Source organism: Cryptomeria japonica, chromosome 1 (genome assembly GCF_030272615.1).
Source record: "Cryptomeria japonica chromosome 1, Sugi_1.0, whole genome shotgun sequence".
In the NCBI taxonomy this organism is placed as follows: domain Eukaryota; kingdom Viridiplantae; phylum Streptophyta; class Pinopsida; order Cupressales; family Cupressaceae; genus Cryptomeria; species Cryptomeria japonica.
The window spans coordinates 137,787,384-137,802,038 of record NC_081405.1 but is presented as its reverse complement, the minus strand read 5'-3'; positions in this window follow the sequence as shown (position 1 = coordinate 137,802,038).

The following is a 14,655-nucleotide window of genomic DNA, read 5'->3' as shown; positions in this document are numbered from 1 at the left end:
AGGGGATGTACAAGTAGCACAAGGCTCACTTGTAGCACTTCCAAGAACTGGCAAGGGAACATGAATAGCTTGAGGAATGGGTGGACCAATAACCACCATCACAACAACATCAATAGGAATGGAGGCCTCTGAAATAGAGTTTGAATCAAAGTCCATCATGGAACCCAATAGAGTGAGGAGATCCAATTAGCATTCTTCCACCATGAGCAAGAATGAGAAGCCTTCAAGCGAGGACAAGCCAAAGCCAAATGGCCAAATCTAAAGCATTATCGACACTGAAAAGGGATGCCTTGGTAATCCAATAGTTGGCTCCATAAGCTATCCCCAACCTATAAAACTACCTCAACCAAAAGAGAAGAGGATAAGTCCAACTCCACAATGGGACAAGTGTAGGTAATATGAGAGAACATGGTAGTAGCATTATTCACCATAATAAAATGACCCAACGAATTTTCAATGGCTTTGATTTAATGTTACTAACATATATAATAGAATATATAAAGTTAAGTTTTATGAGTAGGTGTTCTAATATATTTGATAATTACTTAGGTATATGATTGGAATGCTAAAATGTAATATATTATTAAAAAGTTGAAGCTTAATTGGTGATGGTGATGGTATGTACTTTCATTATCCCATCCTTTAATGTTGAAAACCTCATAAGTATGATATATTAGAGATGAGGTTGCAATCATGTGACTTTGGTGGAATGGGTATTCTTCAATCTGTGGCTCTCATCTAAAGAGGTACCAACATAAAATTTGTGTTCTCAGATTGAGTAGAAATTATAACAAACTATTATCTAAAGAAATACTTACTATTTTTACATGTATTTTAATGTCTTAATGATAATAACTAATAAAAGAGAATACATTTTTTCCCTTATTATAGATTTAAATTGTTTAGATGAAATCAATATTTTCTAAAATTAATCATCATTCAAATGAGATTCTTTAATCTCCTTTAAAATCTAGTAGATTCTCCACCTACATACATTCCATTGTATGTAGTAACTTGTCTTTCTCTTAAAGATCACTCATGTATGCTATTAAATTAATTTTGCATTTGATAATCTAACAAATGAATGTGCAAGTTAAAATCAAGCATGAATTTAAAGAGGGTGAAATTAGGTTTAGCTAAATTTGTCAACAAATCTATTTATATTTGTTTTATATTTTTCAAATTAGTATATTTTCATTGTTAAGTTACAATAAATAATTGTTATTGAAGTAAAATATTAAACAACAACTATCAAGTTGTTGAACAAATTTTTAAAAAGAAATTATAATATTTTTAGTATGATTAGTGTGACAAGAAAACTATATATAGTAATTAAATGAATAAAAGATAAACTATAAAACTAAAAATCTTACATAAAAATATATTCATAATAAATAAGAATAAAATAATGATTATTTCTACTATTTAACTAGAAATATATAAAAAAAAATTTATTATATTTTTTAAATTAATAAAAAATTGTTATATACAATAAAAATTGATTCCATTTTATTATTGTATATATTAAATAAATATTTATTATAATAATTATTCATATTATAGAAATCTAAAAACCCATAAATTTTTTGTTTCATTTAATGGAAAAACATCATTTATGGGCCTCAAGGAATAAATGGCAAACACCATCATAACAATCTTGTTGGTAATTTCATTTGAGACTACATCCAACATGGTAATATCATTAGAGATTACTTTCAACGTGATAATATCATTATTTATTTAGGTATGTTACTTTTGATGTCATTGACTCCGAATTCCCAAACTTAGAAATTTAATTATCAAGGTCAACAACTTAAGTCTTTTACGTAATGTTACAAATGTCTCGACTACCTTCTATTTGGTAAGGTGTGGAGCTATTTCTTTAGTGATAGATTTTGAAATTTACCATATCATTTAAATTGAAGGATATATTTTTATGATTTTTAAAGGTGTAATTTTATTTTTTATTTTTTATTTGTGAAAATTAATTGTTATATTTAATTTATTACTGCATTTTTATAATTTATTAGATTAATTTAAATTTTTCATAAATATTAATTGAGAAATATTTAGTATTTCTTTTGTGTAATCTTTTCCTTTCTTTCTTATTATGTAACATTTCTTCTTTAATATATATCTTTAGGCTTTCATCATTTATTTCAAATAAAAATAAAAATAAAAATATATAGAATGTTACTTTTTAATTATGTATAAAAAATCTAAAAAATATTTGATATATATTTTAAACAAATAAAATTATAAAATAAAAGAAAAAATTATCGAAATAAATTTAATGTAAATAATATGAATAAATAGAATAATTCAAAATTGATATTTCAAATCACTCTTTTATAGAGATACATTTAAAATATCTATATACAAAAAAAAGATATTAAAATATCTATTAATTTTTAAAGAGTTTATTAATTAGATAAGTTTGTAATTTTAAAGAAACCTATGGCTTTATAGAAGAGTGCCGCCTAAAAGTTATCAATTGTTTGTGTGGGAAATTTTGAATTCTTACAATTTGACAGTTTCATAAATTTAATAAAAGTAGTTCTTAGGATTTTGGTGTTGCTGGATATTTTGATGGCCTCATTTACTTCCTTTTTTTGTTGATATTGCTATTTATGATACTCGATTTTGTATTGTGCATCATATGGTCTGATGCGGGATCTCTGTTGATACTTTGAACTCTTGGTGGTTGAGGATTGGCCTCCCACTTTCTTTGTCCCCCCTTTTTTTTATCTCTATCTTTAATATAAAAAAACTTATAATTAATATTAAAAATAAATAAATAAAATTATTTTTAAAAAAAGACTTTCTATAATGTCACATAAAAATTTATCTTAATTTATAATGAATTTGTTAATCCCATTTGATAGGCTAATAAATGACTATTACAATTGTTATATATATGAAACTAATTTTTTGACTCAAGAATTATTTTATTTTACTTTACAATAATTATATTAGTACATACATAAAAATAACTTCATTAATATAATATATAATGATTGACTCTTATATTCTTATTAATTATAAAATATATTTTTAACTATATTTTATCACTAATAAATATTAAACAAATTACATTCATTTATTAATATGTGATGCACAATAATAATATATTGGAAAGAATTGAAAACCAATATCATTATTAAGATAATTTTCTAACCATACAATCAAATAAAACCTAAGATAGGAGGTGCATAAGAATTAGAGGAGAGCTGGTTGGAGGAATCGCTAGGTTATCATTCTATATCATTTAGAATAATTTATCTCTAATAAAAATAATCTATAGAGTACTTAATCTTAGTTGCATTAGTTTCATATCGATTTTAGTGATATCAAATTTAATGCATAACTTCTTGACATTTTTAAAATCTTCATACATTAACCATGGGCCCGGGCCTTGACTACTATCGAGGGCATCATTGATTTTCTCTCAAGTTGTAGTGGGAATCACATGTAATTATAAATACTACCCATTCATAGAGAATTGTATAGGCACAAGAAAAAAAAGGTTATATATGCCAAAAACATCAAAAGATAAAACTAGCCTAATCAAATTAAGAAACTAGGTTGCATATGTAATCTAGTTCAGAGCCTAGACTACAAGCATCAATGCACTAGAAATTATCAAACATCAACATCATAATCTACTAATTACTATATACAAATTAGATCTTTATTTTTTATATTCAATCACATTACCTTAATTAGTCAAACAAGTAAAACATTACTTTTATCTCAAGTTTAAATTCATTAGATCTAGGCTTATTTTTATCATGGTTATAATCTAGATATTTTATGATTGTGCATATTTTCCATATATTTTGATGATCTTATAATTTTCATACATAGTCTTTAGTGTAAAAGTATTTAGTTTTATATTTCTAACATATTATTGTATTTATTTAATGTTTGTAACAAATTTAGTTTATCTTTATACGAGGTGAAAACATGGTATTTAAAATCTATGTAAACTAATGATTGGTTGTATTTGTATAGTTTTCAAGTTTAAAAAAAGATTAATCATATTTAGTTAGTTTTAAATAAATTATTTACTATTTATTTATATTTTTATGGATAAATTCATTAATTATTGAATATAATAATAATCAAAACATAAAATATTTTTTATGATTTTATAAACATAAATATTCAAGGTTGATATTTGTCTTTTGATATTTTTTCATTGAATGTAATTTAATTAATAAATATTATAATTTAGGCATCTTGAGCGATTATAATCTAGCTATACTAATACCAACTTATTTAATATTAATATTAGTTTATTATTAAATCTTTATTTTTAAAATTTTTTTCCCCATTACATATCTTTGAATTATTATTACTTTTGTCTGGAGCTATGAACCAGTGGGGCCACAGTAGGGGGGCCCATCCCCATTACATATCTTTGAACTATTATTACTTTTGACTGGAGCTATGAACCAGTGGGGCCACAGTAGGGGGCCCCATCCCCAATAGATATCTTTGAACTATTATTACTTTTGACTGGAGCTATGAACCAATGGGGCCACAGTAGGGGGCCCCATCCCCAATAGATATCTTTGAACTATTATTACTTTTGACTAGACCTATGAACTAGTGGGGCCATAGTAGGGGGGCCCATCCCCAATAGATATCTTTGAACTATTATTACTTTTGACTGGAGCTATGAACCAGTGGGGCCACAGTAGGGGGCCCCATCCCCAATAGATATCTTTGAACTATTATTACTTTTGACTGGAGCTATGAACCAGTGGGGCCACAGTAAGGGGCCCCATCCCTAATAGATATCTTTGAACTATTATTACTTTTGACTACAGCTATGAGCTAGTGGAGCCACAGTAGGGGGCCCCATCCCCATTACATATCTTTGAATTATTATTATGAGTCACAACTTAGAATTCCACTTTAGACGTCCCTATTGGGAATTGGACTTGGGTCTCCACAATGAAAACACAGTGTTTTAACCAGTAAACAAATTGATATGAAAATAGTTAAATTTAATGAAAGATGGAAAATAAAGTGTTTGAAGGATCATCTAGAAGAGTTTCAAGAAAAATAGTTTTATTCATGAATTTTTTATTATTTAGATGTCATTCAAAGAACTAATTCTATAGAAAAAAAAAGGATAATAATAGAAAAGTTAAGAAGTTTATGTAATTCAATTTTATGCCAAAAGGTATTTTACAACAAATATTTATCGAATTGATAGAAAAAAATTTTTTAAAGAGCACCTTAGTTCTCTTTAAATGTGAGCCCTTTTATAGTTCTTTTTTCTCCATTATTTGGAGGAAATTTCAACCATGTCCTCTATCTAGATTTAAATATATACTCTTCCTTAATATTTTTTTTACTTATTTTTATGTTATAATTATTAGATATTTGGGAAAGGAAATAGATATTACATGATCATCTAATGTTTATTTTTAATCTACTTATTCTAGAGTATGTGTGGAATTATATGTTTCTTTTCTTCTTGTTATATGTATTGTTTACTATGTTGAAAATTTGGAATGTTCAACCTATTGATAATGAAAGTCTTCTTTTTAGATATAAAGGACCTCATGAGTATGGTCATCTCATTGAAGAAGACTCTTCCTTTTTAAATAATCTAGAGAAAAAATAAAGTGATCTATCTTATGGTAAGAAGAATGGAGAAGATTGTATTTTTTCACATAAAAAATAAATTGTTATAAATAAAAATACAAAAATTATTTCTAAAATTCTTAAAATATTATTGTTTTCTATTTTATTTTTAATAAAATTACTTATAATAAGACATAATCTCTCATTATAAATATAAGGTAATCATTAAATGAATGATTTAAGATTATGAATTTAAAGGAGATTTGGAGAAACTATTAATAGATTAAAAATATAATATTTTTTATAAAATCAAGTATAATGAAAATAGAAAAATTGTTGTTAGGGACAAATGTCAAGGTCTCTGAGTCCTTTTTGAAAGCTATCCATCAAATTAAATGAGGTAGATCTTCTCATGTATCCACATCACATTTTGAATCCTTTCCTTCTCATCAATCTCTCCCAGATAAATCTGTCTAGGTGCCAAGCCGAAGTGGTAGACCGCCTTTCCCGAAAGAGATCAATGCTAAATCTTGTCTTCTTGGTATGGAAAGGGAGAATCCTACCAATTTTCTAGTTGTAACCTGTGATGCGACTGTTGAGAATTTTAGGATGTTTAAATGGGCATTTCATGAAATCAAAGACATCAATGTGAAAATGAGGGCTATTAGCAACAAACCAGATTCTCAAACCAATGAGTAGTGGGCGTTGGATCAGAGAAAAGCCATTATGGATTCAACGCAGAAAACTATGGGAAAAGTCAATGACATGAAGAAAGATTATGATTGCGGGATTTCTCAGCGAGAGGAAAAACTTAAGAAAGATATTGAAGGGAGACTGAGTAAGATGGAAAACAAATTCCCAAAACTTAATGAAAATCTTATATCTCTTGTCACCTTCAGTCACAAAGTTATTAAGAACTTGGCTAAGAGTATCAATACCATGGTTGGAAAGCTTGAATACTTTCACCAGGAAGGTGTTGTTGTGGATGTGGAGGTGTTGGATAAAAATATGGAAGATACAGTGGGACTGTGAAAGAGAATGAGGGCTAACCTAAAGACTGTTAATTAGTAAATTCAGGAGCTGATGAAGAGTGCTTTGAACATGGAATAGTTGGAAACTGAGGTCGCTGACACCCTCAAGAACTTGCACTAGTTTCTTTCCTTTTTGCTGTGTTTTTCCTTGTTTTTGGTTTAGTGCTGGTTTTTTGCTATCTCTGGGGCTAGAATGGAATTGTTTATGTTTATGCAGCTTTTTGATGTAATTCTTTGTTAAAGAGTTTCAGGTCCCTTCAAAACCTTCTTGTTCCATAATCAAAAACAAATGTTTAGGTCATAGGAAACATCTTCTAGAATATGTAGAGGATTTTAATTCTAATATTATTAATTTTAATAAGCATATTACTTTTAGAAATATAGGAAAGAGAAAGGGAGACCTTGATCAAAATAAGATGGGTTGACCAAATATATATTTTGTACTTTAAAAAAAAATTTGAATGAGGTTTCTTATGGAAATTAATCTTGTTGGATAGTATCTTGGTTGGAAATAAGAAACCTAAGATTAATCAATGAGGGTTATTTCTTGAAATGTACGATAATTAAATCTTCTTTTTAGGATTCTTATTATTTAGATATTCTTGGAGAAACGTGATCTAAATATTTTGTTGATTTATGAAATAACTCTAATAATTTGGATGGTTTAAAGTATTTTTATCAAATATTTGATAAATTAAAAGTCATATTAAAGAAGGCAAATGATTTGTTTTTTAAGTTTGACTATTATTTGAAAATATTTGATTGTCTAAATATTATATTCTTTTAATTATTGAATTGATATTCAATTAATTTACTTATACTCTAAGAAACATTATCCTTTTTAATGTTTATGTCCTCAATCCTATTAATGTAAGAAGCTATTTTAAATATATATTCTATATGGAGAAAAATTAGATTGTAGCTAATGGTTTTAAGGTCATACTTATTTAATAAAATAAAAGGAGGCTTGAACAAGACTTTATTGATTATCTTTCCTTTTCTTCTTTTTAAGAGATTCATATCTTTGGGATATAAAAAAAATATAAAGATTATAGGAGAAAAGGTTAGAATAATGTTCTAGCTAGATTAAATATATTTTTAGATTTTGAATTATATGATTTTAGAGTACAATGTCTTAATGGAAATAGGGTCTAATAAATTGGTCTCTTTTTTAAGACAATTTTTGAAGAAATGTCTGTTTTAGGTTTGAAAAAATATGGGTAGAATATGACGATTTTAATGAGGTTATCTTTAATTTTATTAATACTGACACTTTATGGTACCAAAATATATTTTTGAAGGAAGCTAAAATACTTGAAGGTTTTCCTTAAATATTATAGTAAACTTGTTTTATAAAATCATTTATTAAAGAAAAATAGCTTGGAAAGTAAAATGCTTGATATGCAAACCAAAAAACATTGATGAAGGGCTAGTTCATCTTAAAAAACACACACATGAAATTTAAGAAGAATATACTTGCTTCTTATTAGTCTAATAAAATAGAAAATTATAATATTTAAACTAGTAAAATACTAGCGGAATTAGCTTTAAAAGTCTAGAAGTTGGAGCTACAAGCTTTGCTTCATAAATATTTGTATTGAAGGACTCAATTATAAATGCCTAACCAATATCCCAATCCTTCCTTTTATAACACTGTTGTGCCTCTTTGAAATCCCATGCCCCTTTTTGGATTGTGCTCCATGTCCTAATAGTTTTCAATATTTTTCCCAACGCATAAAGATATAATACGTAAATAAAATTGAGATGTAATGTTGAAAGGTTTTTATAGCAACAAACTCTACTTTTCTTGAATTTGTTTTTAAAATAGAAAATATTCATGTTGCTAATAATTTTAAGTCTATCTTTCTTTATATTTTGATTTATAAAGAATTGAAAATAGACTCAAAACTCTCTTTTCTATTTTAATTTATAAATAGAAAAGGGTTCTTGCTAATTTCATTATATTTAAAATGGGATTATATCTGTATTCATAAAATGATTCATACCTTGAGTGTTTGTTAGAGAAATAGATTCTGTTAATAATTGAAATTGTGAAAGCCTATGATAGATTTAACTATAAATTCCTCGATAAAATTTTAGAAAGATTTGCATTTTGTAAAGATTAGAGGGATTGGGTTTAGGGGTTATTTTGTATGTATTTTAAGATTATTTTTCTTCTCATGAAGTTATAGATAGGGGTATCTTTTTTCTCTTATTTAATTATTCTATTAGCTAAATTTCTTGGAAGGATTTTGAATTTTTTTTTAAAAATTGGCCTTTGATTTGGACTTAGTGTGTCTTCTATTGAAAATTTTATAACTCACCAAATATTTGATACACTAACTTTTGCTTCATCTACTAGAAATAAAGAGAATCCATGAACTATTATTTGATCATAAGTATGATTCTTGCTACAAGATGAATAGCTTCAAATCAAAAAATCTCCCCATACTATGGGAAAAAAAGGAACAAGATGTTATGTGTAATTATCTTTTATTTAGTGAAAGGTATTTCCTATGCTCCTATCTTGATTTTCATCTTTTGTTATGAAAAAAATAACAAAATGTGGTATCCTAATTTAGATAAATTTAAATGATTATTAGCTAGGTAGAAAGGAAGATGACTTTCATTAGCTAGAATATTGATTTTTCTCATTTATACTTTTTAGGCTATTTCTAGATTTATTTTTTCTATTTTATATAGGTTACTAATAGTGTCAGTGGCAACATGATATTTGTTCATGAAGTCATATTCTAATCTCTAAGTATCTCATTGGTGATCATTCATTAAGAATGACTAATAATATTCACCTTTCATCTAGGTTTTCTATTTGGAAAGCGATGAATTCAAGAAGTGAAATTGGTGGTATATATTATATAAAATTAAGAATGGATATTATGTTTCTTTCTAGAAAGACTATTGGCTAACCAATATTTCTTTGACTGAGATCCTAATTTTAATAATTTCTCTTTTTTTCCTTTCAAATAAAATGGATTGAAAAGTTTTAGATTATTGGAAAGAAAATATTCAAAATTATGAAAATCGAAGAATTTCAAAATCTTTACCATCAGGGTTGGAGGTAAATTTTAATTACTTTCATTTAACATTTGATCTATTTGAAGTAATAGAAGAGATATTAAGAAATGAAATATTGATGTAAGTAAAATTTATTTAATAAACGAAAATTAGAATTAAAAAAAATCAGTTAAATTAATATAGATGTTTGATTTTTTAATATAAAATTTGGGAACCTAAAAGTTTCCTGAGACTAATATTCTTTTATAATTAATTTATCATCTAAAGATTTATTTTATTTTATTTTTTGCTGCTTGGAACCAACTTAAAAAAAGTTTTATTGGCTTCATCAGGAAGAAAGCAGTGACCATCTACTATTAAAATATTAATAGACTTGTTTGGTAGAAGTAATTGTGTTCAACTCTTAAAAGAGATTTTTTTTTAATTGTTTGGATGGAGGTTTAAAATAATTACAAATTTACAATTATCTCTATAAAAGTAAATCAGGAAAGAAGAATAGGGAAGCTAGTACGGTTGATCTTTCTATTCTTAGGCTGAAGGTATTATGGACTTTCGGTCATACAAAATTTAAAATGAGGAAAAAACTGAAAACATTAGGTTGCCATTTAGGGTCTAAAGATCATCTTTAAAATTAATTTGGGGCTGGCAGAAATAATTTCAGGTTTATCTGGGGGAGGAGCTGTTCTAAAAAATCATATGGGTGAAGTTTAGTATTGGAATTTAGTATTGGAATCCGATTTTGTTGTTTGAATCTAGACGGTATCACCGAAATGGAAGGTTGGTTAATTGGGTTGAAAATGGGATTTTTAACAAACAATCCAGGTATAATTCTTAATTGTTGAAGGGGATTCTAAGTTCGTTGTAAAGATTTTGATAAAATGTGAATTTAATCATTAGAGATTACAGAACTTGCTTTTCAAAGCAGCAGATCTTGTCAATAAATTCCAACAAGTCAAGATCCATCATATTCATCGAGAAGAAAATTAGTTGACCGATTGGGTTGCTAATTTAAGTATTTAGCAAGCTTTTCATGTTCTTCACATTATGGGTAAAGATTTAACTATTTTTTTTTTGTTTTGTTTTGGTGAACTTCATTGTCTTTTGGATTATTTGATTCAATGTTTTGTAGTTTTTCTCCTACTGGCTTCCAGTTTTCTTCTCTTTTCGGCTGTTTGTTTTCCTTCATTCAGTTACATTTTTCCAAGGGTTCGAGCTCTTTCATTTATCTCGATCAATTTTTTGTCAGTTAAGGTTGCTTCTTCTGCAGGTTCGCTTCTGAGCTTCAATGGTCTGATTATTACTTTCTATGGATACCTTTCTTTCTGGTGAGATGCTATGTATCGACACTTTATTATTAGATAATGATGTTTATCTATTGCGTTGGTGTTAAAATGTTTTGCTGTGTTGTATGCAGCTTTACTTGGCTTCGCACCTGCTTATTCTAGGATGGCGTCTGATAATTCTTTGAAGTTTCATTTTAGAAATTTATGCTCTTCATTCTAATTGGCATCGAGATTTTTTCCTATGTCTCCTCCAATGTTTTGAAAGGTTTGGAGTTTGCTACTGTCGTTTCCTTCCCTTGCGGCTTCATAGGTTGATGTTTTTGCTATTGTTTAGCCTTTCCCTCTGATCCATTGGGATGGTCGGTGATTGTATTGATGTGCTGTATAAAGATAGCAATTTGTTTATCTTTTGACTGGCTTTGCCTTCTATGTTGGAGATTGTAATCCCAGATACCTCAGCTGTAAAGTCTGTTTTGTATCGTCCATATGTGCAAATAAATCTCAACATTAAGTCAAGGGAGATTTCTCTAAGGATTCGAATGGATTTCATTTATTGCTCCAATCTGTTCACTATCGCATCAGCTAGTTCCACAAGCTTTGTGGGTAGCAAAATATATTATTTTATTCTTGTCTCTCTCTCCACTGTAAGCACTCAGCTTTCTCTATAATGTCTGAATTTTTATTTTATATTCACTATCTCATATGCTTGTGAAGGAGCCGAAGCTCAAGCAATATTCAGATTAATTAATAGTTTTTAAGTGTATGAGCCGTAGCTCAATCAGTCAGTTGATATACTTTTTCATTCTGATGAATATATAAAATTTGATGTCTTTGTTTTCGGCTCTCCTTTCAATCCCACATTCTAGTTGTTGAACTCTGATTTTTCTCTCTTTATTTTTTCTTATTTAGGCCATTCGGCGGTTATCTCAGAAGTTTTCTTGGGTTACTGTGAAAGTTTTATATAAAGGATCTCTTCATTGTTCCTCATCATTTTTTCTCTTATAACCCGCGTTGCTGGTTCCTAGTGCATTTTCCGTACCAAATTTTTTCACCCCGCCTCTTTCTATCATCTGTCTTGCCCATTGCACGCTCTATGGTATTAATTTGCTTTCTGATATTTTTAAGCTTATCTATAATGAAATTGACTTCTATCATTTGTCATCTAAATTGGAGAGAAATAACCTCTCTTCTCAGTTTTTTCGTGATCATGAGAATCTCAATTCTCCTATTAGATCTTCGCAAGTGAACCGTAATAATATTGACAGTGACCTCAATAGGTCTGCTCTTACGTGCGCCTAAAGATGGCACTAGAAATATAGAGGGAACTTCCTCTCTATGTAAGAATTTGGAGAATCCTGCTTTATCTAAAAGAAGGAATAGAAAACTTGAAATGGAGGATCATTCAATAAAAGGATTCGTGCTCAGCACTCCCAATCTTCTCATCCGATTAATGCTTCTTGATATCAATAGATATGATTTTTCTATGGTGCTTGTGTCGTATCAGTAGCATCTGGTTAATATTGTTAATGCTTTTGTTTAGGAGAATACGATGAAGAAGTTAAATCTTTTATGATCTTACAGCATCTATTGGTGCCTAAATCACATATTTGTTGTGGAGATGACCAAAGAGATCAGATTATGAATGATCAAATGGAGACTTGGAAGAAATCTTCACTCACTTGTCCAAGACCCCTGTACTCTTGTCAACCACATACAGGTTTATCTAACAAAGGAGTCTTCATTCTTTGAATTCTAATATTAATAAGGATAGAGACCTTGCACCCTTAATTCTCTTTATTGTCTCTTAATCTCCTATTATCTGTTTCCATGTCTCTTTATATTAGACTTGAGCGCCTTTCTTAATTATATTTTTTAACCTCTAATATTATTATTAAATTATGAAATAAAAAACAGTTATTAATTATGATTAATTAAAATATTGAATTTAATTTCTTATGAATATGGTAAATTGAAATCAATTAGAATTGCAAAAAATTATTTGAAAAGATTTAAAATAAAAGAAAAAATTAATGTATTCACTCTTTATTAAAAAAATTAAATACAATTGACTTGTTTTTCATATAAGAAATATTATATCTCTTCTAGAATTTGTGTACTCTTTTTCTATAGAAAATTACAATGATTGAAACTACTTTCATATTTTTTTTTATAAATAATATTACTCTTTTAAATCTAAAATTTGTAAGTGATCTTGCTATTTAAAAAATTCATTGATTATGATTCAGCTCTCCTTCATTATTTAATCTCCAAATAAAACTGGGCTATATCTAAAATGGGATTATATCTATATTCTTAATAATAATAGATGTGTTTGGCATATATGACTTATAGAAACAAGTGCTGCAGGGCAGCGTAGTTCCTGCCGAGTGCTGCAAAGGTGGTTGTGGTCTGAAGACTCCACACAGGCATTTTGAAATGAGTTAACAACTGCATTCTTAGGTTTAGCCGCCAGGATTCCCCAATCTCATTAGCAAAATAAGGTACAAAAGGAAGAAAATTGTGGGAAGGACCTGTAGCCATCAATCCAATAATGTGGATATTCTTCTTTTTCATATTGTTATATGCCTGTGTTCGACTAGTTGTATTGACCTCTAACATTTAAGCACAAATTGATCAATTTAATAATCATTCAACCTAAAATTAATTAATTCTCTAAAAATTAAATCACAATCAGTTTTGATCCATTTGTTTTTCAAACTGGCCATAGTTTATATTGTGCATGATAATTGCGTTCTCTTATGAAATTTTGATTATTATAGCCTCATCCAATTAGATGACCAGGGAGTTCCAAATAAAATGATTTCATTGTTAATGTGCCAGATTAAGTTTTCTGATTAGTCATTTAAAAATTCTCAATAATATTTTAGGGCATAGAATAGCAGCCATGGGCATCAAACATGAAGCAAGCTTTTGTTTCTATGTAAATGATGACTTGCTTGAATTGGTAGTTAAAGATCGCTTTCTATTTTCTTAGATAAAAACTTAAAACTATTGTATTTTTGATGATTCTTGTTGCTATTTTATATAATGATATCAGTTATCTGTTTGCTTTGGTAGACACAAAAAGCAGTTATTCTTTCCTCAGTTGTTATTTTTGATGATTCTTGTTGCTATTTTCTAGAATGATGTCCATTATGTGTTTGCTTTGGTAGACACTAAAAACAGTTGTGCTTTGTTCAGATGTTATCCTTGTTAATATTCATTGATAACTAGTTGAACGGAGTAAACCATATTCGACAGGTTGTTTGATTCTGACGCAATGATTCACGGTCAACCAATATAGCACACTCAGATAGAATCAGATAGGCGGCTATATATTATCTCCAAGATTGTATCTAAGCGTATGGTGGACTCTACCAATAGAATGCAAAGCAGAACAGCTGGGAACAATTATCAGAGTTCTGTAAATCTGAGAAAGGCTGCTAGCCTTTGCATTTTATAATCAGAAATTCGTGTTTCATATTTGCTTAAGTTGGGAGCCACATGATTCTTCTTACGGCGGTCTTTTGTTGAATTTCACTGTTTATTTTTATAATTAGTTTTGAATAAAATTCATAGTGTTCGTGGACAATAAGCACTGATAAAATAAGGAAGCATAAGAGGACCAGCCAATCTTTGAGCTACATGCTTAGCTGTGTCCAGCGTCCTGCAGAAATTGTAATTCCAAAATTTTGGTTTTCGCC